The 23,126-nt window shown below is 42.5% G+C and overlaps 1 long non-coding RNA gene across 2 annotated transcripts in view; it reads right to left on the reverse strand.

Annotated features, from left to right (window-relative positions):
• Positions 1–365: 365 nt before the first annotated feature.
• The window catches only part of LOC137320756 (uncharacterized), a 92,337-nt gene continuing 69,576 nt past the window's right edge, over positions 366–23,126 (reverse strand). Inside the window, exons 3-5 of one of the 2 annotated variants that reach the window (XR_010962642.1) lie at positions 11,613–11,819; positions 9,864–10,060; positions 366–5,880 (exon numbers count right to left, since the gene is read on the reverse strand). This is a non-coding gene — a long non-coding RNA (uncharacterized lncRNA). Of the gene's footprint in view, positions 5,881–7,383; positions 10,061–11,612; positions 11,820–23,126 lie in introns of both variants that reach the window. The other variant, XR_010962641.1, reaches the window with a different exon arrangement.

Here is a 23,126-nt window from a genome sequence, read left to right on the forward strand (position 1 = left end):
TTTTTTTTATTCGTTCATGGGATGTGGGCATCGCTGGCAAGGCCAGCATTTATTGCCCATTTACAATCTTTATTAATGACTTAGATGAAGGGACCGAGTGTAATGTATCCAAGTTTGCTGATGATACAAAGCTAGGTGGGAAAATAAGCTGTGAGGAGGACACAAAGTGCCTTCAAAGAGATATAGACAGATTAGGTGAATGGGCAAGAAGGTGGCAGATGGAGTATAATGTGGGGAAATGTGGAGTTATTCACTTTCGCAGGAAGAATAGAAAAACAGAATATTTTTTAAATGGTGAGAAACTATTAAGTGTTGGTATTCGGAGAGATTTGGACAAAAAGTTGGCATTCGGGTACAGCAAGCAATTAGGAAGGCAAGTGGCATTTTGGCCTTTATTGCAAAGGATTGGAGTACACGAGTACGAAGTCTTGCTACAATTGTACAAGGTGTGGAGACATCTTTCTGCAGATAGAATGTGCACAAAATACAAGTATGATTCGGCAGAGAACTGTTACCAGATGATCAGATTCTAACCTTTCTCATGAGTAGAAAGTGCAAAGCTCACAGCACTGTTGAAAATGGCACTGCCTCCATTTATATTTTTGATTCTGCTCATGTTCCCCTGTGCTATGCAACTGGTAATATTTCACAATTTAATGCAGCCCATATTGCTTTTTTCATTTCAATGTTCTTGCCCTTTCTCCCTTTCTCTGCTGAAGGCATCATACAGTGTCAGAGTATGGTTTCATTGGAACTGTTGGTCTACTTCTACATCACCCAAATGGCCATTCTTCATGTATAAGTCTAGATTTGTCCTGAACTGATCCTTACAAGGTCATTTGATAGTGATCAGGGGTCAGCACCCTGACTGTTTTTCTTATCCACTGTCCAGTCCAGGAGCACTGACACCAATCATAACTGCAGAATGAAACTCAATGCAAACTGGTCAAATGTGCAAATGATATCAAACTCAGAGATGCAGTGGAAATGGGACCGAAATACGTGAGTGGGCCAAACTCATCAAACAGATGAAATTTAATTCAGACAAGGATAAAGAACATAGGAAGGCCGCATAGCGCACATAGGAATGAAAAATGGGTGACACACATATTTCATATTGAAATAGTTAAGGATGAAGTTAAAAGAGACCTAGGAGTCTTGGTAAGTATGCCCAACCAATGCAGAGCAGCAATAAACAAAGTCAATGGAATGTTGAACTACAGAACCAAAGCAGTAGACTAAAAGTCAGAAGCTATGATCAGACTGTACAGTGGCCTAGTCAGACCGCACCTTTAGTATTGTGTTCAGTTCTGGCCGACTAGAAACAAGGGAGAGATTCGAACACTGGAGGCAATTCAGAGAAGAGCCACAAGACTGGTCCTAAGTGTCAGGGGTCTGAGTTATAAGGAAAGACTTGGAACGATTTGGGCTTTTCAGCCTAGAAAGGAGGCATCTGAGAGATGATCATATTACATAGAATTACATAGAAAGTATAGCACAGAAACAGGCCATTCAGCCCAACAGGCCTATGCCAGTGTTTATCCTCCACACGAGCCTCCTCCCTCCCTACTTCATCTAATCCTATCAGCATATCTTTCTATACCTTTCTCCCTTATATGTTTATCTCACTTCCCCTTAATGCATCTATTCTAGTTGCCTCAACTTTTCCTTATGGTAGCGAGTTCCACATTCTAACCACTCTCTGGGTAAAGAAGTTTCTCCTGAATTCCCTATTGGATTTATTAGTGACTATCTTATATTTATATAAATGGTAGGGAGAAGGTAAATCATGAATATGACTTTAAATTAAACAGTAGGACAGGGGATAATTTCAATGCTAATATCAGGAGATTCTTCTTCATGTCGAGAGTTATCAACCCGAGCAATGGACATCCAGTGGTGGGAGTGTAAACCCTGAAGTCACTTAAAAAAGGATTTGCATTTATACAGCACCTTTTGCAACCTCTGGATGTCCCAAAGCGCTTTACAGCCAATGAAGTACTTTTTGAAATGTAGTCACTGTTGTAATTTCGGAAGAAACAACTAGATGCAGTAATGGGGGAGTGTTGGGTTGTGCTTGATGGATGAATTATGATCGGCTGCATGGTCTTCCCAGTTGTATCTTGTGATCTTATGAAGTAAATCAGGACAGACTGCGTATTGAAGCTCGGACCATCTTAGACTGCATGGCCTGGTGCCATATCAGGAGCTCCATTTATCAACTGAATTAACTGGAGGAAATGTACATATTCAACATATTTAATGAGTCATTGCATGGGCACAATTTCTTGTCATATTTTTGTGGCTATTTAAAAATGTCATTTGCTTTTTTTTGTTTTATTTGAGAAAGGTTTATAAAACTGTATTTGCTGTGTTGTGTTCTTTAATCTTAATTTCCTTCGATACACTTTAAATTGTAATTTTATCGGGAGCAATTGCAAGTGCTTAGCGATGCAAAGCAAACACAGCTTCGCAGTCCTTAATGTAGCTGGGAAATTCTGAACTCAGGGGATTAAACAGTTTAATGTAAAGTAATCTCTGTGCAGCACCACAAGAGTAACTAAGCAAACAATAATTGATTTAAGTGGCACAGGTGATGTATGAAATAAATATAGAATAATGGACAGCTGGGTGTGAGTTCTCATCATTGGCTTCAGTTGAGAAGAAAACGCAAGCAGTTTGTTACTGTCATTTGAACGTTGAAATAAAATTACAGATTTATAATCACTCCGAGGCATCCATCCCCTTCTTATGCTGTGAGTTCAGAGCAGTGGTCTTATTGTATTGTCCTTCTCCTTTACTTTTGGCCAGCAATGATAGAGCTTGACAAACACCTGTGATACTCCAGGCATAAGAACATTAGGAACAGGAGTAGGTCATTCAGCTCTCTGCGCCATTCTGTTAGATCATGGCTGACCTGTACTTCAACTCCATTTGCCTGCCTTTTCTCCATATTTCTTGATACCCTTACCTAATAAAAATCTATCCACCTCAGCCTTGGTATTTTCAATTGAACCAGCGTCCACAGTCTTTTGGGGAGAGAGTTTTAGATTTCCACTACCCTTTGTGTGAAAAAGTGCTTCCTGATTTCACTCCTGAATTCAGTTGATGCATAGATTAATGCTTATTTGTCCACATAACAGCAGTCACTGCACTTTAACGTAATTCATTGTACCTGCAGCTCTTGAGATGTTTCTGAGAGATGTGATAAGTCACTATAAAAGTCTCTCATAGTGTCCATCACCACCCTGTTCTGCCTGGCAATATTTGTTCTCACCTTGAACATCTTGGCCAGAAATTCCGAGGGGCTACCTCCAGTGTCCCATCATAACTTCATTGGAGGACCGTCGGAAACCACTGAGAAATGGTGTAAATGGCTGCAAACACTGGGAGACTGGTAATTGCCCTATGGAATTCGAGGGCCCTTCTCTTTTAATTCTCTAAGGACCTCAGGTAGCGCAATCATGCTCCTGCAAGTGGACTTCTTTAAGTAGACATTTTCCCTTAGTTTCAGAATTGCCAATCCACTAATCACACTACTAGCCCCCTCCAATAAAAAAAATACACAGTTACATATATTGCCCATACTTATAAACAGTTGATACTTCTGATTCTTGACTGATTAATATCATGCAGAGAGGTTCAAGCTGCACTCCCGAAACTTGAGCACATCGTCCAGGCTGACACTTAAGTGCAGTAGTGAGAGTGTGCTGTACCGTGAGAGGTGCCATCTTTCAGATGCGACGTTAAACCGAAGCCCCGTCTGCCCTCTCAGGTGGACATAAAACATCCCCAGCGCTCTTCGAAGAAGAGCATGGGAGTTCTCCAGGTGCTCTGACCAACATTTATCCTTCAACCAGCACCTAAAACTGCGCACAAACTGGCTGCTGCATTTCCTACATTACAACAATGACTACACTTCAAAAGTAGTTCATTGGCTGTAAAGGGCTTTGGGAAGTCCTGAGGTCATAAAAGGCACTATATAAATGCAAGTCTTTCTTTCTAAAGTTTTCTAAATTCATTTACTTTTAAGCGAAAAGCAGAGTGCACTAAACAAAGATTAGCATATGCTATAATACTATGTGTGAATTGAATTAAGTCTAATGCTGTTAGCCTTGAAGATATCTTTTAGCAGTGGACAGTACCAACTGACCATGTGGTGCATAGCTTTTGTACTATTTTCAACACTTTTATTCGTCCTGATTATTGTCACTCACAGAGTCAGGGAACAGGGCAAAGGTATGAAGTCTGACTCTATGCATACAAAGAGCACAGTTATACTGCTGGGTGGGTACAGGCGATCTGCTCCACCAGATAACCACCCAGGTGGTGAAGATGAAAATCTACTACCTTGTATCCGACATTATATATCTATGGCCAGTTTAACTTCCTTACTATAAAATCTTCATGTTCCCATCATATTCCACAAAGGATTTGATTATTTCTGTCTGTATGTGTCTCCCTCATAACTCTCAATCTAATTTGTAAGCAGATGTTCATCCAACTCTTTGTTAAAGATATTGATTGACAAAGGACTAACCATGTTAACAGAAAAACCATTCCACATTTTTATGATGGTTCAGTTGGTGGAAAATTCTTTCTAATCCCAAGCCTTTCCTGAGTCTTGTTCATTTTATACTCACGTCCTCGAGCTCTGTGCGCATAGTGATAAAAGGGAATGCAAAATGAGAAACACAGCAGATATAAGAACTGTAATGGCTTCCCATAGAGGATGCAAAGTATTCAGACTTAAATATGCATTCCATGAAAAGTTCGTAAGGCCAAGAATATAAGGTGCTTGTTCAGATGAAATTGGTTCTTCCTAGTCTCTCTGGACAGATGGCTTCATAATTGATTATTAGTCATGTGCAATTGTGCGCATGCAGGATTATGCAGTGTAGCATCTGCTCCTAACCGAGAAACACATTCCCAGGAACTAATTGTAATTGATGCTTGTTGAACTTTTGCAAATTAAGAAGGACGTACAGTTACAAACCTTCTGAAGGTGGAGGCAGTGATCTAATACAGAGCATTGCAAATTCAGTTCAAGAATGAAGTAGATTTCTGCAGGATTTTTAAAAAAGCAACCAGCGTGCTCTTATTGTACAACGACCAGGTCAGAACCGCAGCAACTGTGGCCTTAAGCGTCCCAGAAATTCATTCCTACTTTGCTTAGCTGTATGGACACCCAGCTGGCTACAGCAGCCTTTACGAAGTTTAAAATAGAGAATGTACAGTTAGTCACAATTGGAATCACATAATGCATATTGTCACAATTTTTGGGTTTCTATACTAGATATGCTTTCAGATTCAGCAGCACTGGTCAGCGGATCTGGCATCTCCCACCATTTGAAGTTTTTTTTAATTCATTCATGGGATGTGGGCGTTGCTGGCAAGGCCAGCATTTATTGCCCATCCCTAATTGCCCTTGAGAAGGTGGTGGTGAGCCGCCTTCTTGAACCATTGTAGTCTGTGTGGTGAATGTTCTCCCACAGTGCTGTTAGGTAGGGAGCTCCAGGACTTTAACTCAGCGACGATGAAGGAACGGCGATATATTTCCAAGTCGGGATGGTGTGTGACTTGGAGGGGAACGTGCAGGTGATGTTGTTCCCATGTGCCTGCTGCCCTTGTCCTTCTAGGTGGTAGAGGTTGCGGGTTTGGGAGGTGCTGTCGAAGAAGCCTTGGCGAGTTGCTGCACTGCATCTTGTAGCCACAGTGCGCCAGTGTTGGAGGGAATGAATGTTTAAAGTGGTGGATGGGGTGCCAATCAAGAGGGCTGCTTTGTCCTGGATGGTGTCGAGCTACTTACGTGTTGTTGGAGCTGCACTCATCCAGGCAAGTGGAGAGTATTCCATCGCACATGCTTTTTCTGCCCAATATCTGGATAAATGATAACAAGATATCAGGAATTATAACAGAGAAGCCTTACTTCATACAATGGCGGCTGGAATGAGTCACATGCTGCCACATGAATTCTTTTTTTATAGACAGTGGACTGGATAAACACTTACCGAATCGAGACACTACAATGCTTTCATATTTTTTTACATGTGATAGATGAACAAATAGTACACGGTATCATGCAGTGAGCTACATTTTTCTCTCCTCAATATATAAAACAATAAAGACACTACTCGCTTGCTTTTAAAACACAGACATACTGTCTTTTTATGAGACCTACCAATAATTGAAATTGGGTTAACACAAGTTGAAACACTCTTTATTTTTTTTCGGTACAGGAGACCAATAAAGACACTCCCAATCAGTAGTTTTTATTGAAAGAAAGCCGACCTTACATATCACTAATACTGAAGGGTCCATTTTAACCCTGCCCACCTAGCGCCAATGGTGGTTAAAATGGCGGTTGAGCACTTACCACTGTGTTCCCAACATGATCAGGCCTGCCACCATTTTAACCGCCAGATTTTCAGCAGCATCAGGGCCGCCTGCCACAAGCAGATGGGGGCCTAATTATGAACATATGAACATACAAAATTGACGGGCAGGAAAAGACCAGTTCGTCCATCAAGCCTGCCCCCTCCATGATGGCCAGACCACCATGGCTAAACACTTCTTCCCTCCCCCTCCCTCCCTCACACCCACCTCCACACCAATGTAATCTCCTGGGAGAGGCAAAAAGCTGAAAAAAACCTAATGAAACCCAATAAGGGAAAAAATGCTCTGTAAAATTTCTCTCTGACCCCCTCAGATGATCGAAACCAAACCAGGAGACCACATGGACCAAGTGTTATCTCTCAACCCTATATCTTTATATGTTGTGATCTCTGCCCCAGTCAGGAACCAGTCCAGCTCCCTCTTGAAGGCATGCAAAGAATCAACACCCACTACACCAGCCGGCAATGTATTCCAGAGCCTCAGAATTCTCTGGGAAAAGAAAAACCACCAAATATCCAGTCTATTCCTACTCTTCCATAGTTTAAACTCATGCCCCCTGGTCTTCCCCAATTTTTTTAACATGGAATAATCTATCAATAGGGACTCTATCCAGCCCTTTAATTATTTTATAGACCTCTATTGGGTCACCTCGAAGTCTACGCTGCTCTTAAGTAAATAATTAATAATTAAATGTTGGGGTCTGATAACGCAATTCGGATCCCGACATAATCTTGACTGCCAATCACCGCAGTGATACCGGGAGCCGCCAGTGAAACCCGGCAGAAGCCGGAGTGAGGCCTAAAGAGCTCAACAAAAGTAAGGATTTAATATTTTGTTTAGATTTCCTTGTGGGTTGGGAGGAACAGAAGTGCTCCTCCAGGCTCCACAAGAAAACCTTTGGCCTCTTCTTTCGACGGCTTCCCTCCCCCTCCCTGACAGCGATCACTTCAGGAACCCCTCCCCCCGCACCCCCCCACCCATCCTTACCTTATGACAGGGACCGATCCCTCCTGGTCCTCGGAAGTGGCTTCTTTCCGCCCCAAATCCCGCTCACTCCCGCTGGTCAGGTAGCAACTCCCACCGGGTGCGGGCGGGAGTCCCAGTCGATTCATTTGAGTGAGGCCCGGGAGTTAAAATCTTCCCGGTTTCACACTATGGGGGCCGCATGGATTGCCACCCATCTCGGCCCCCACATTTTGCACACGGCCCGAGTTAAAATCATACCTTGAGACTCCGAAACAACAATGTGACAAAATGTGTCAGAATTACCTAAGAATATGAATGCTATTTTAATAATTAATATTTTTCTGGAAACCTGAAGTAGAGCTTGAAAGACTATCAATTATCACTCACTATATAATAAATCCCACCACTTACAAGTATATAATTAAATAACAATTCATATTTATCGCTACTGAAAGAAACATTATAACAGGGTTTGTTGGAAGCCCAATCATCCACTTCCAGTTCCTCTTTTTCCTGCCTCCAAACAGAGCAAAAGTCTAAATTTTGTATTAATGTCATTCGTACTGACAATTTTGAGAATCTATTTTACTATGACTCCAAACAAAAAGTGGCACAGCCTTGTTCTCAGGAGGTGGGCAACATTGGCAAGGCCAAATTCATTGCCCATCCCTATGTGCCCTGGTTGTGGACCTTCTCCATGAACCACTGCAGCAGCAATCCTTTAAACAACTGAGGGGCTCACTAAGCCACTTTAGAAGGTGTCAAGTCAACCAGATAGTGCGGGACTGATGGCAGGTTCCCTTCCTTGAAGGGCTTTATGGAACCGGTTTGGTTTTTATAACAATCTGGCAGCTTTCTTAGTCGTTTTTCTAGTGCTAGTAAACATCTAGAAGTATTGACTTCAATTTCACGACCTGAGCTGGAGAGATCTGATTTTCTTGGGTTAATTTTAACTTTCGATAATGGGTAGAAAGCGGGCGGATTGGGCACTCTTTATACACCGCCTGATATTCCTTTCCACTGACGTCAATGCCAAGTCGGGTGAGGTGTATCATGGGTAGCAGATCCGCAAACGGCCGTTTGCTGCCCTCGCCGAAAGTTAACATTACCTGTCCCCCTTTCCCCGATTTCTGAGTTGCCGGTTTAGTACCAGAACCATCATTTCCCATTGGGTTTAAAATGTGAATTGGAATCGAATAGGTTTCCCACCCTCTGATCAGCCACCGGTGTCAGGAAGCAATTCAGTATGGATTCCAATCTAACATCTTGCTCAGTAAATAGCATTTCCATAATTAGGGAGCAGTGGAACATCAACTGTGTAACTTGTGAGACATTTATTGCCCATCCCTAGTTGCCCTTGTGAAGGTGGTGGTGAGCCGCCTTCTTGAACCGCTGCAGTCCGTGTGGTGAAGGTTCTCCCACAGTGCTGTTAGGTAGTAAGCTCCAGAATTTTAACCCAGTGACAATGAAGGAATCCAAGTCGGGATGGTGTGTGACTTGGAGGGGAACGTGTAGGTGGTGTTGTTCCCATGCACCTGCTCCCTTGTCCTTCTAGGTGGTGGAGGTCGCGGGTTTTGGAGGTGCTGCTGGAGAAGCCTTGTTGAGTTGCTGCAGGACATCCTATGGATAGTACACACTGCAGCCACTGTACTATGATTGATTATTAATATTACACATCATGAGGGTGAAATTAGTCTTTGCCAGTAGCGCGAAGCAGGCGTAGTCAATCGACAGCCTACTTTACACTGCTCCCGAATTTGTTTCCCATTGACTTGAATGAAGAAAAATATCGGGCGGGGTGTAAAACAAGTTGCCGATTCGCTATCACCCTTTTCACACGACTGGCAAGGACCCATTTCACACTTTACGATTTCAACCACTGTGGTGTTATGTTTAGTGGCATCATAAATGTGTTGTTGATGGATTCCTTAATTTCAAAGAAACTCAAAATATGTTCTTGTAGAATGTGTTTACAATTTTTCTGGAATTGGCGAACCAAGGGAATCTTCACCAACTCATTTATGATGCCGCGACGACAGGACTTCTTCCCATCTCTGTTAATGAAAGTACTGTATACAATGTAACATTTCTCCTCTATACCTCTGATGGCATAGACGATAAGCTGATACGACAGCCCCCTGTCCCATGTTTGCCAGTGCTATTCAGACGCACAATGTACTCAAGCTCAATAACAATGAGATCACTCCATTTGTATAATTTTCTAGCACACCGGGCAAATCGCTCATGGCATAGAGTGCCAGGGCCAGAATTTTGAGTGACGGCAGCCAGTAAATGGTTGCCGGCTATGCGTTCAACGCTGGGAGGATTTTCTGTCATAGACAAGGGGGCACTAGGCATGGGGCAGCAGTGCTAGGGCTTTTAAAATCAGGGCCACCTGTCCAGTTCCCATTTTAGAGAGGTGCCCCCCCACTGGGGGGACACCTAATAAACCTTGTATTAAGTTTGTACTAATAACTTATTTGAAAGTCTCAGTTCATAACCTTCCTTGGGATCCAGAACAGAATCCATTTGATGCAATACAGTATGAACAAGAAATCTGGTGGTGTCCTGGGCACTTTGGGCTTGTTGCAGGCCTCTGGCTTCTGCGTCCGGTTTTCTGGAGGGCAGGCATCCAATGCGCTGACTGCATTCTCAGCCCCCATAGTTGGAGTTCACCGACATGTCAGCAAGCAGTCGCCTACTCACAAAAAGAGAAGTTTCATATAGTGTTCAGATCTAAATCCGGAGGCTTAATTCAAGTTATCTGATAATTCAAATGTTTGTTTAGCAGCATATTCCCACTTTGCTCTGTTACTTACATTGCCTCATTGGATAATTCAAAAACAAAAAAAAACTACCTTGACTTATCAGGAATAAAATGGGCTGTTTAAATGGTAATTTGGACAATCTGATCAATTTTTACTCATGCACTTTGTTTGGGTTCTGATAATGTGTCGAAACAAGGAACGGTGCTGAGAAGGCTCTGAAATCAAGGAACTCGAAAGTGAGGAACATCAATTTTCAATCATGGCTGCAGAACATACACATAATTTTAATAACTTTATGCTAACGATTACACACTAGAGCACTCTCTTATTAGACATGTATAATTAGTCGTGAATACTGTGCCTTTAACCCCGTCCTCTGAAGATTGCAACCTACTGCACCAGTGAGACATTCTTATCCCCCCACCATCTATCCTCATGGCCTCTGTGAGTAAGGCTGTCCAATTAGTGACAATTAGTTCCAAATTATGACTGTTCTTGTGTTGAGGATTTGAATCTACGGAGAACTGAATTGTAACTGTCCAGACTCATTTCACGTACAACTCTTAATTAGCCTTCATGAGAGTAACTCGCATCGCACTTGACTGCCTTAAATTTGATCCCAGACCCCAGAGGAAGCAGTTAATGTTCTGACCCATTGTGCCACCCTGTTCCCAATTGCAAGGAAATAAGCAGGCTTAAAAATAACTGCTTCTTTAAAATGATCATTGTACTTTTTAAAAAAAATCATAAGTATGAACGAATTCATAAGTCAGCATTTTAGAGCAGAAAATTGATATTCTGTCAGAAGTTCAAATGAAAAGTTACAGACAGCAAAACTCCATGTTCTGTTGTTTCAATAATGGAAAGTAAAAATTCCTCTGGCTGATAATGGTCTAAATATATCTGTGAAGATTTCCTTTAGTCAGTGTTTCTAGCAACATTGCAATCCATTTCTGAAAGAGTAGATCTTCACAAACACTTATACAATGTCACTACACATAGTCACCAAAGGAATTCTTAACCCCCATTTTTCAGAGTTTATGCCAAAGCCCATAAGCAGATCGTGGCCTACTAATTGGTTGATGTCACACCAGTTTTACAAGCATAAAATGGATGCCTAAGCGTCCAAAATGGTGGGCGGTGTGTACGCTCACATTCCACACCTGAAGTGTGCCTCCCGCCATATTGGTGAAGGAAGAAAAAGAGGTTTTCAGGGCCAGTACTTGAAACATGCAGTAGTCCCTTGCATATGCAAATAAAGGGTCTAATGCCTGCTTCAGGTGCCCGTCCCGGAATCGGTCTGCCCTGAACGCTGCTAGTGCCAGGCCGGCTGTGTTCAGGAAAACCAGGTCTACATGCGACCTAACCGACGATCCTTAACGAGACCGCTGGAGGCCGCCACCAAAAATGTTTTTTTCACAAATACTTAACTGAATGTGGAGGAGTGCTCCTGCCGGCTTCATACTAGTCCCAAAAACCTACCTGAGAGCCGCTACTGGCAGTGCAGCAGCCCGAAATTCAAATCCAATTTGATAACGAGTTGCCTGGGGATGCGTCTGCAGCTCTCTGGTCTCATATAAGTGAGGCCCGTGGCCCAATATTGGGTGAATCTTGGGCCTACCCGTTCAGACGCAAACCAATTTCTAGGTTCATGTGCCCGTCTTCTCAATTGGGATTGAATGGGGAAATCTAGAGAGTGTAGAAGAAAATATTACATAACATATTGTGACCAAAAATAAAAGGTGGAAAAAGTGACTTAAACACTAGAAAACTTGGCATAGTAAGCAAAGCACTTAAAAGGGAAAAGGGCAATCAAAACTTTAGAATCTGTAAGGAAAAAAGTTTATTTTTGACCTATAAAATTTAGAATGCGTTTACAGTTTCAATAACAGTACAGTGGGTCTTCTATACTACTGTTTACAGAAGACATATTAAAAATATACTATAGAAAAGTATGGGCAATGCAGACAATATGTTACATTTCCTATTAATAGAGGGTGAGGGTAACTGCAAACAATATCATACCAAAAGTCATAAAATATCAGAAAGTGTTAGTAAAGGACTGCTGCATGTTCATTAAATGCATTTATCACTGATTGTAAAAAATGCTTTTACCTTTTCAAATTTTTTTTGGTAAAGCAATGTGCTGTGAAAAGTCACAAAATTATGTTCCAGAATAAAGTTGCTCTCCAGCGATATAATACTGCCCAGAAGATCACTGAGAAGGAATGTAGGCCCCCTAGTGGTTAAGAAAATGCAGCACTACAAACAGCAGCACATGGTTCGGAACATTTGTGAGGATTTCTGTGAGTAAGCTGCACAAATGTACCTTTTTTTAAATGGAGATAAACTTCTTTATAATAATGTATTACATATTTGAGAGTTAACATTCCACATTATACGTCTTAGGAACATCGGAAGGGTGATTTGCTGAGCTGACAGATGGCAATTTAGTAGAAGTAGTAGCATTACATATTTGACTGTATTGCAGCTATTACTGATTAGCTGACCACTCAAATATTGAAAGACAACCATTCAAACTGATGTTTGCACAGGCTGCTATGTGAGCAGTAAAATGTCATAACGTACAATCCCCCAGCTGTGTGTCTCAGTGCAATAAAAGTAGCCTCAAACGACATAAGAGTGAGCCAGCAGTCACTTGTCAGAATGCACTTGAGTCCATTCGCAGTGAAGGAAGAAAACAATGGCCACAATCCAGAATCTGTTCCATTATTGGGGCAGGAACTTAGGAACAGGAGTAGGTCACTCAGCCCCTCGAGCCTGTTCCGCCATTCAGTGAGATCATGGCTGATCAGTATCCTAACTCTATCCACCCTCCTTAGCTCCATATCCCTTAATACCCCTGGCTAGCAAAAATCCATCGATCTCAAATTTAAAATTATGAATTGAGCTCGCATCTACTGCTTTCTGTGGGAGAGAGTTCCACATTTCCACCACTCTTTGCATGAAGAAGTGTTTCCTAACTTCTCTCCTGAATGGCATGGCTCTGATTTTAAGGTTATGTCCCCTTGTCCTAGACTCACCCACCAGTGGAAAAAGTTACTCACTACTCCAGTGATTCCTTTCAAAATCCTAAAATCCTCAATCAAATTACGCCTTAACCTTCTCTATTCCAGGGAATACAAGCCTAGTTTATGTAATCTCTCCTCATAATTTAACCCTTGGAGCCCTGGTAACATACTGGTGAATCAGCGCTGCACTCCTTCGAAGGCCAATGCACAGTACTCCAGATGTGGTCTAACCAGGGCTTTGTATAGCTGTAGCAAAGCTTCCTCCCCTTTATATTCTGGCCCTCCAGTTATAAGACTAACATCCCATTATCTTTTTGATTATTTTTTGTACCTGACCACTACATTTTAGTGATCTGTGTACATGTACCCCTAAATCTCTTTGGACCTCCACTGTTCCTAGCTTTCTACCGTTTAAAAGTACTCGGATCTATGCTTTTTTGGTCCAAAATGGATGACTTCACACATATCTGTGTTGAAATCCATTTGCCACAGTTTTGCCCACCCACTTAATCTATCAATATCTCTTTGTGATTTTATGTTCCTGTCTGCACTACTTACTATGCCACCAATGTTTGTGTCTTTGGCAAACTTGGATATATGGCTCTCTATTGTGTTCTAAGTCTCTAAATATAGTGAATAGTTGAGGCTTCAGCACAAATCCTTGTGAGACACCACTAGTTACTTCCTTCCAATTCGAATGCATACCCATTGTCCCTACTTTCTGTCTTCTACCAACAATCTCCTAACCAGGTCAATAATTTGCCTTCAATTCCATGAGCTTTAATTTTAGCGAACAGTCTCTTATGTGGAACCTTATCGAATCCTTCTGGAAGTCAATATAAACTACATCCATAGACATGCCCCTGTTTATCACTTCAGTTACTTACTCAAGAAATTCAATTTGGTTTGTTAGACATGACCTACCCTTTACAAATCCATGTTGGCTCTCTCTAATCAGGTCAAATTTCTCTAAGTGCTCAGTCAATCTGTCCTTAATTATAGATCCCAATAACTTCCCCACTTTAGGGATGGGCAATAAATGCTGACCTCGCCAGCGACGCCCACATCCCGTGAACGAATAAAAAAAAACAACAGATGTTAGACGAACCATCTATAATTTCCTGGTTTCTCTCTCACCTTTCTTAAATAATGGAGTTACATTTGCAATTTTCTAATCTAAAGGGACAATTTCTGAATCGAGAGAGCTTTGGAAGATTACGACTAAAGCATCTGCAATTTCCTCACCTACTTCCTTTAAAATCCTGGGGTGGAAACAATCAGGACCTGGGGATTTGTCATTTTTAAGTGCCATTATTTTTTCTAATACCTAAGTTAATTTTAGTGAGTTACAGCTCCTGATTCATTATTAGTTTCCCTGGAATTCAATCCAGAGAAGTATGAGGTAATGCATTTGGGGAGGGCAAACAAGACAAGGGAGTACACAGTAAATGGAAGGATACTGAGAGGTGTTGAGGAAGTGAGGGGCCTTGGAGTGCATGTCCACAGATCCCTGAAGGTAGCAGGACAGGTAGATATGGTGGTTAAAAAGGCATACAGGATACTTTCCTTTATTAGCAGAGGCATAGAGTAGAAGAGCAGGGAGGTTATGCTAGAACTGTATAAAACATTGGTTAGGCCACAGCTTGAGTACTGCATACAGTTCTGGTCACCACATTACAGGAAAGATGTGATTGCACTAGAGAGGGTACAGAGGAGACTTACGAGGATATTGCCAGGACTGGAGAATTTTAGCTATGAGGAAAGATTAGATAGGCTGGAGTTGTCTTCTTTGGAACAAAGGAGGCTGAGGGGAGATTTAATTGTGGTGTATAAAATTATGACGGGACTAGATAGAGTGGATAGAAAGGACCTATTTCCCTTTCAGAGAGATCAATAGTCAGGGGGTATAGATTTAAAATGATTGGTAGAAGGATTAGAGTGAAGCTGAGGAGAAATTTTTTCACCCAGAGGGTGGTAGGGGTCTGGAACTCACTGCCTGAAAGGGTGGTAGAGGCAGAAACCCTCAACTCATTTAAAAAGTACTTGGATGTGCACTTGCAGTAACCTACAGGGCTACGGACCAAGTGCTGGAAAGTGGGATTAAGCTGGATTGCTCTTTTTTGGCCAGCACAGACACAATGGGCCAAATGGCCTCCTTCTGTGCCATAACTTTCAATGATTCTATGATGTCAGGTATATTATCCTCTTCCTCTACTGTGAAGACTGACACAAAGTAATTATTCAACAAGTCTGCCATTTCCTTATTTTCATTTGCAATATTACATGCAGCTGTTTTTAAAGGGCCCACATTACCCTTGACTACCCTTTTTCTTCTAATATAATTGTAAAAACTTTTTGTGTTAATCCTTATATCCCTCACAAGTTTCTTTTCGTATTCCCTTTTTGCAGTTCTTACTATCTTTTTTGTCTTCCTTTGCTGTTCTTTATATCTCTCCCAGTCCCCTGGATCTACACTCCTCTTTGCACTTTTGTATGCTCTTTCCTTTAGTTCTGTGTTATCTCTCACCTCTTTTGTCGACCATAGCTGTTTTATTTGTTAAGTAGACCTCATAGGAACGTAGGAACAGGAGTAGGTCATTTAGCCCCTCGAACCTGTTTCACCATTCAATGAGATCATGGCTGATCTGTGACCTAACTCCAGATACCCGCTGTAGCCCCCTATCCCTTAATACCTTTGGTTAACAAAAATCTGTCAATCTTAGATTTAAAATTAACAATTGAGCTACCATCAACTGCCGTTTGCGGAAGAGAGTTCCAAACTTCTGCCACCCTTTGCGTGTTGAAGTGTTTCCTAACTTCACTCCTGAAAGTCCTGGCTCTAATTTTCATGCTGTATCCTCAACCAGCAGAAATAGTTTCTCTCTATCTACCCTATCAGTTCCCCTTGGTATCTTGAAAACTTTGATCAAATCACCCCTTAATCTTCTAAATTCCAGGGAATACAACCCTAGATTGTGTAATCTCGCCTTGTAATTTAACTCTTGGAGTCCAGGTATCGTTCTAGTAAATCTACGCTGTCCTCCCTCCAAGGCCAATATATCCTTCCTAAGATACGGTGCCCAGAACTGAACACAGTACTCCAGGTGTAGTCTAACCAGGGCTTTGTATATCTGTAGCATAACTTCTACCTCCTTGTATTATAAGAAGATAAGAAATAGGAGCAAGAGTAGGCCATATGGCCCCTCGAGCCTGTTCCACCATTCAGTAAGATCACGTCTGATCTTGGACCTCAACTCCACTTTCCCGCCTGATCCCCATATCCCTTGATTGCCCTAGAGTCCAAATATCTCAGCTTTGAATATACTCAATGACTCAGCATCCACAGCCCTCTGGAGTAGAGAATTCCAAAGATTCACAACCCTCTGAGTGAAGAAATTCCTCCTCATCTCAGTCTTAAATGGCCGACCCCTTATCCTGAATCTGTGCCCCCTAGTTCTAGACTTTCCAGCCAGAGGAAACAACCTTTCTGCATCTACCCTGTCAAGCCCCCTCTGAATCTTGTATGTTTCAACTAGATCCCCTCTCAGTCTTCTAAACTCCAGAGAGTATAGGCCCATTCTACTCAATCTCTCCTCATAGGACAACCCTCTCATCCCAGGAATCAATCGAATGAACCTTTGTATTCTAGTCCTCTAGATATAAAGGCAAGCATTCCATTAGCCATTTTGATTATTTTCTGCACATGTCCATGACATTTTAATGTCTTTTGCCCCTTCATCTTTTGTGCTCTAAGGAAAACAATCCCAGTTTCTCTCGTGTCTCCACATAACTGGAGTCCCTTACCCCTTTATAGAATGAGAAACAGAATGGAATGTGATAGTATGAGAACTAGAATTGTTGAGAATACAATGCTACAGTGAGAGGTTTACAGTAGAATGTTGCAGTATATAATGGAGTGGTATAGTTGGAGGTTTAAAATAGAGAGTTACATCGAGTTACATCGAAACTGCAGCACAGAAACAGGTCATTCGGCCCAACTGATCTATGCCAGCATTTATGCTCCACACAAGCCTTCTCCCTCCCTATTTCATCTAGTCCTTTCAGGATACCCTTCTATTCCTTTCTCCCTCATGTGCTTATCTCGCTTCCCCTTAATTACATCGATGCTATTTGCCTAAACCACTCCATGTGGTAGCGAGTTCCACATTCTCACCACTCTTTGGGTAAAGAAGTTTCTCCTGAATTCCCTTTTAGATTTATTAGCAACTTTTTTTTATGACCTCTGGTTTTGGATTCCCCCACAAGTGGAAACATTTTCTCTACATCTACCCTACCAAACCTTTTCATTATTTTAAAGACCTCTGTCAGGTCACCCCTCAGCCGTCTCTTTTCTAGAAAAAAGAGCCCCAACCTGTTTAGCCTTTCCTGATAAATATATCCTTTCAGTTCTGATGTCATCCATGTGAATTTTTTTGCACCTTCTCCAATGCCTCTACATACTTTGTATAATATGGTGACCAGAACCATGCACAGTACTCCAATATACTTGCAATATATAATAGAGTGGTACAGTCAGAGGTTTAGAATAGAGTGTTGCAGTAAGAAGTTCATAATAGAGTGGTATAGTTATAGATTTACAAAAGCATGTTCCAGTTTGAGGTTTACATTAGATTGTTATTGTAAAAGAAATAGAATAGAGTGTTATAGTAAGACACAGATTAGTTGTAATGGTAAGAGAAGGAGAATAGAGTGTTATAGCCTGTTGTTATTCATCATTTTAAATAAGCAACCCTTCACTTTCAAGATGCCCCGTTATTGTAAATTGTAAGTATAATAAATTGTGAAAAATTAGTTATGTTCTTAAATGGACTGTGAAAGGCATTGAACCAGATTTTTAATCTTTGCTGTAACATTAGTTCCTTACATTGTCAAAATGAAAGCTTTATTTCTACTTCCACAGCTTGGTTGCTGCATTCTTTTCCCTTGGGCAGTTGATGGGAGCTCGGTTTCTGCGAGAGTTGATGATGTGATTTTTGTAACCTGCTCAGCACACTGAGCTTGATCAAGTGTGAACAAACTCTCTTCCACCAGCTCATGGAATTTGTGACCTTTTTTGCCACTGATTCTTTGTTTTCTTGGCCGACAGATAATTACATTCCATTGCACGATCCCAATAGCAAGCAAACCTTTTCACAGTCAATCAAGGTAAATTGGAATTCAATAACCCTGCTGGATAACTGGTGCACATCTCAGCTACTTCCTCAAATATTTGATAGCAACATTCACAATCCTCTTCACTGCCTTCAAATAAAGGGTAAAAAGCCTTTCTGTGGTAATATCCCATTGCAATTTGTACACCCTGCTCATATGTTATTATGGCTGCCATTTCAAAATCTAAATAAGGTATTTTGTGCATTGATTTAAATCTTAAATGGCAGATGAACTTTAACGCAGAGAAATGTGAAGTGATACATTTTGATAGGAAGAATGAGGAGAGGCAATATAAACAAAATGGTACAATTTTAAAGGGGGTATACAAATCTTTGAAGGTGGCAGGACAAGTTGAGAAGGCTGTTAAAAAAGCAGATGGGATCCTGGGATTTATTAATAGAGTCATAGAGCACAAAAGCAAGGAAGTTATGCTAAACTGTTACAAAACATTGGTTAGGCCTCAGCTGGAGTATTGTCTTCAATTCTGGGCTCCACACTTTGGGAAGGCATTAGAGAGGGTGCAGAAGAGATTTACTAGAATGGTACCAGGGATGAGGGACTTCAGTTACATGGAGAGACTGGAGAAGCTGGGGTTGTTCTCCTTCGGACAGAGAAGGTTAAGGGCAGATTTGATAGAGGTGTTCAAAATCATGAATGGTTTTGATAGAGTAAATAAGGAAAAACTGTTGCCAGTGGCAGAAGGGTCAGCAACCAGAGGACACAGATTTAAGGTGATCGGCAAAAGAGCCAGAGGCGACATGAGGAATCATTTTTTTTTACGCAGCGAGTTGTAATGATCTGGAATGCACTGCCTGAAAGGGTGGTGGAAGCAGATTCAGTTGTAACTTTCAAAAGGGAATTAGATCAATACTTTAAGGGAAAAAAATTATAGGGCTATGGAGAAAAAGCAGGGGAATGGGACTAATTGGATAGCTCTTTCAAAGAGTCGGCACAGGCACGATGGGCTGAATGGCATCCTGCTGTACTGTACCTATTATGATACTATGATACTGCGATTAACAATTATTTGTTTTGTGTGTGTGAGAATATATAATTGTAGCCTCCCATTGAACAAATAAGTCCCAGAACCAATGATTAGTCAGATTACAGAATCATGTCTGTGGGGTCATTTTCTGACTGGTTCAGTATCAAAAATGATTAATCACATTTTACAAAAAAAAATTCTGTGCAACAGGCTAAAATGGCTCCCTGCGAATGGATTGTATTTATTCCAGACTACTGAAAGAGACTAGGGGGGAGATTTGTGAGGCACTGACAATCGTTATGGAGGAGTCACTAGACAGTTAGAAACAGGTCAAAGTGGTGCAAGTACTCAAAAACAGGCATAAAACAGACACGGAAAACTACAGACCCATCAGTCTTCAGTCCTGTATAAAATAATGGAATTGATAATCAGGAGTAAACTTGAAGATTATCTGTACAATAACAATTTACTTAACAGCAGTCAACATGGATCCAGAATGAGAAGATCCTGCCTGATCAACCTCCTCAATATTTTTAACAACCCAAGTGGTCTGTGAAAACTCCTATGATGTAGGATAGCTAGTTTTTTTTTATTCGTTCATGGGATGTGGGCGTCGCTGGCGAGGCCGGCATTTATTGCCCATCCCTAATTGCCCTTGAGAAGGTGGTGGGGAGCCGCCTTCTTGAACCGCTGTATGGTGACGGTTCTCCCACAGTGCTGTTATGAAGGGAGTTCCAGGATTTTGACCCAACGACAATGAAGGAACGGCGATATATTTCCAAGTCAGGATGGTGTGTGACTTGGATGGGAACGTGCAGGTGGTGTTGTTCCCATGTGCCTGCTGCTCTTGTCCTTCTAGGTGGTAGAGGTCGCGGGTTTGGGAGGTGCTGTCGAAGAGTTGCTGCAGTGCATCCTGTGGATGGTACACACTGCAGCCACAGTGCGCCGCTGGTGAAGGGAGTGAATGTTTAGGGTGGTGGATGGAGTGCCAATCAAGCGAGCTGCTTTATCTTGGATGGTGTCGAGCTTCTTGAGTGTTGTTGGAGCTGCACTCATCCAAGCAAGTGGAGAGTATTCCATCACACTCCTGACTTGTGCCTTGTAGATGGTGGAAAGGCTTTGGGGAGTCAGGAGGTGAGTCACTCGCCTCAGAATACCCAGCCTCTGACCTGCTCTTGTAGCTATAGTATTTATATGGCTGGTCCAGTTAAGTTGTCCAAAAGGCATTTAACAAAGATCTACACATTTAGCAAAAGCTGTAAAGGTTCAGGGCAAAAGGTTGGGAATGAATTGCCTTAAGGATGGGAAACAACAAGTACCTATTAGAGGAGTTATGTTGGAGGAGGATGGGGGAGCCAGGACCACTACTGTTACTAATTTACAGCAATGACTTGGATTCACAAACTCATGGAATTACACTGGAATTTACAACACAGTAACAGACCATTCGGTCCAACTGGTCTATGCCAGTGTTTATACTCCCATTCCAATTACCTCTTCCCACACTGCCCCCATATCATAAGAACATAAGAACATAAGAAATAGGAGCAGGAGTAGGCCATACGACTCCTCGAGCCTGTTCCATCATTCAATCAGATCATGGCTAATCTTTGACCTCAACTCCGATTTCCCACCCGATCCCCATATCCCTTGTTTCCCCTCGAGTCCAAAAATCTATCATCTCAGCCTTGAATATATTTGATGATTCAGCATCCACAGCCCACTGGGGTAGAGAATTCCAAAAATTCACAACCCTCTGCTTGAAGGAATTCCTCCTCATCTCAGTCTTGAATGGCTGACCCCGTATCCTGCGACTATGCCCCCTAGTTCTAGACTCTCTAGCCAGCGGAAAGAATCTCTCAGCATCTACCCTGTCAAGCCCCCTCAGAATCTTATATGTTTCAATGAGATCACCTCTCATTTTTCTAAACTCCAGAGAGTATAGGTCCATTCTACTCAACCTTTTTTCATAGGACAACCCTCTCATCCCAGGAATTAATCTCGTGAACCTTCGTTGCACTGCCGCCAGGGCAAGTATATCCTCCCTTAGATAAGGAGACCAAAACTATACGCAGTACTCCAGGTGAGGTCTCACTAAAGCCCTGTGTAATTGTAGTAAAACTTCCTTACTCTTGTACTCCAACACCCTTGCAATAAAGGCCAACATGCCATTTGCTTTCCTAATTGCCTGCAGTACCTGCATACTAACTATTTGTGTTTCTTGTACCAGGACACTCAAGTCTCTCTGAAAACCAACATTTAATAGTTTCTCACCATTTAAAAAATATTCTGTTTTTCTATTCTTCCTATCAAAGTGAATGACCTCACATTTCCCAACATTATACTCCATCTGCCGCCACCTTGCCCACTCACTTAATCTGTCTATGTCCCTTTGCAGACTCAATGGCCCCAATTTTCAAAGGAAAATCCGGGTGCGGGGGGGCTGCACAAATCGGGGAAATCCCGAGTGGGTGAGGAAGCCGGCCCCAACCTGCCGAGTTCTGGATTTCCCACAGATGTGTCTGTATGTGTGCGTGCCTCACAAACGTGGGAGTCCCGCCGGCAATTAAATCCGGCGGGATGATAGTTAAAGAACCAAATGTACCTCGTTGAGGTACTTAAGGTACTTTATTTCTGATGTAGTAGATAGTTAAAACGATTTTAAACTTACCTGCGCGGCTTTCCCGCAGCTTCCGATTCATGCCTGATGAAACCAGGTGTGAAGGGCAGATCACACAAAAATAAACAAAATAAGTTAAATGAAAAACCATTGCACAAAGTTAAAAAAACAAAATCAACCTACCTTTCCACCCTGCTCCGATGTCCGATGTCTCCCTCTCCGATGTCCCTCTCAGCCCACGATGTCTCCCTCTCCGATCTCCCCCTCTCCCCCCCCCCGATGTCCCTCTACGATCTTCCCCTCACCAATCTCCCCCTCTCCCCTCCGATCTTCCATGCTCCACCCTGATCTTCCCCTTTCCCCGTTCCGATCTTTCCCTCTCCCCTCTCCGATCTTCCCCTCTCCCCCCGATCTTCCACTCTCTCCCCCCGATCTTTCCCGCTCCCCCCCCCCGAGCTCCCCTGCTCCCCCCAATCTATCCATCTCCCCCCGATCTTCTCCTCTCCCCCCGATCTTCCACTCTCCCCCCTACTCCGATCTTCCACTCTCCCCCCCCCCCCCCCCCCCGCCGATCTCCCCTCTCCCTCCCCGATCTGGCCCTCTTCCCCCCCCCACCCCCCCCACGATCTTTATCGCCTTCCACTCTCTGTTCCAGCGCTGGATGACATCTCGCTCGCTCTCTCTCTTTCTCTCCCCCCACCTCGGCGTTGCAGCTCCTGTCGACAGCCAGCCTGTCATTCAGGCTGGCTGCCGGGCGCGAAACCCGGAAACAACATTAATCACCATCAAGGAAAAGGTAAGTTTTTTTATTCGAGTTTACCACGCACACCTTCACCACCCCCCCACCCCCAACACTGCCAACCCACCAGCATTTCAAAATTGAGGCCTTTGTGTCCTCCTCACAGCTTACTTTCTCACCTACCTTTGTACTGTCAGCAAACTTGGATACATTACACTTGGTCGCTTCATCTAAGTCATTAATATAGATTGTAAATAGCTGAGGCCCAAGCACCAATCCTTGTGGCACCCCACTAGTTACAGCCTGCCAACCTGAGAATGACCTATTTATCCCTACTCTCTTTTCTGTCCATTAACCAATCCTCTATCCATGCTAATATATTACCCCCAACCACATGAGCCCTTACCTTGTGTAACAACCTTTTATGTTGCACGTTATCGAATGCCTT

The sequence above is a fragment of the Heptranchias perlo genome, chromosome 4 (genome assembly GCF_035084215.1).
Source record: "Heptranchias perlo isolate sHepPer1 chromosome 4, sHepPer1.hap1, whole genome shotgun sequence".
In the NCBI taxonomy this organism is placed as follows: domain Eukaryota; kingdom Metazoa; phylum Chordata; class Chondrichthyes; order Hexanchiformes; family Hexanchidae; genus Heptranchias; species Heptranchias perlo.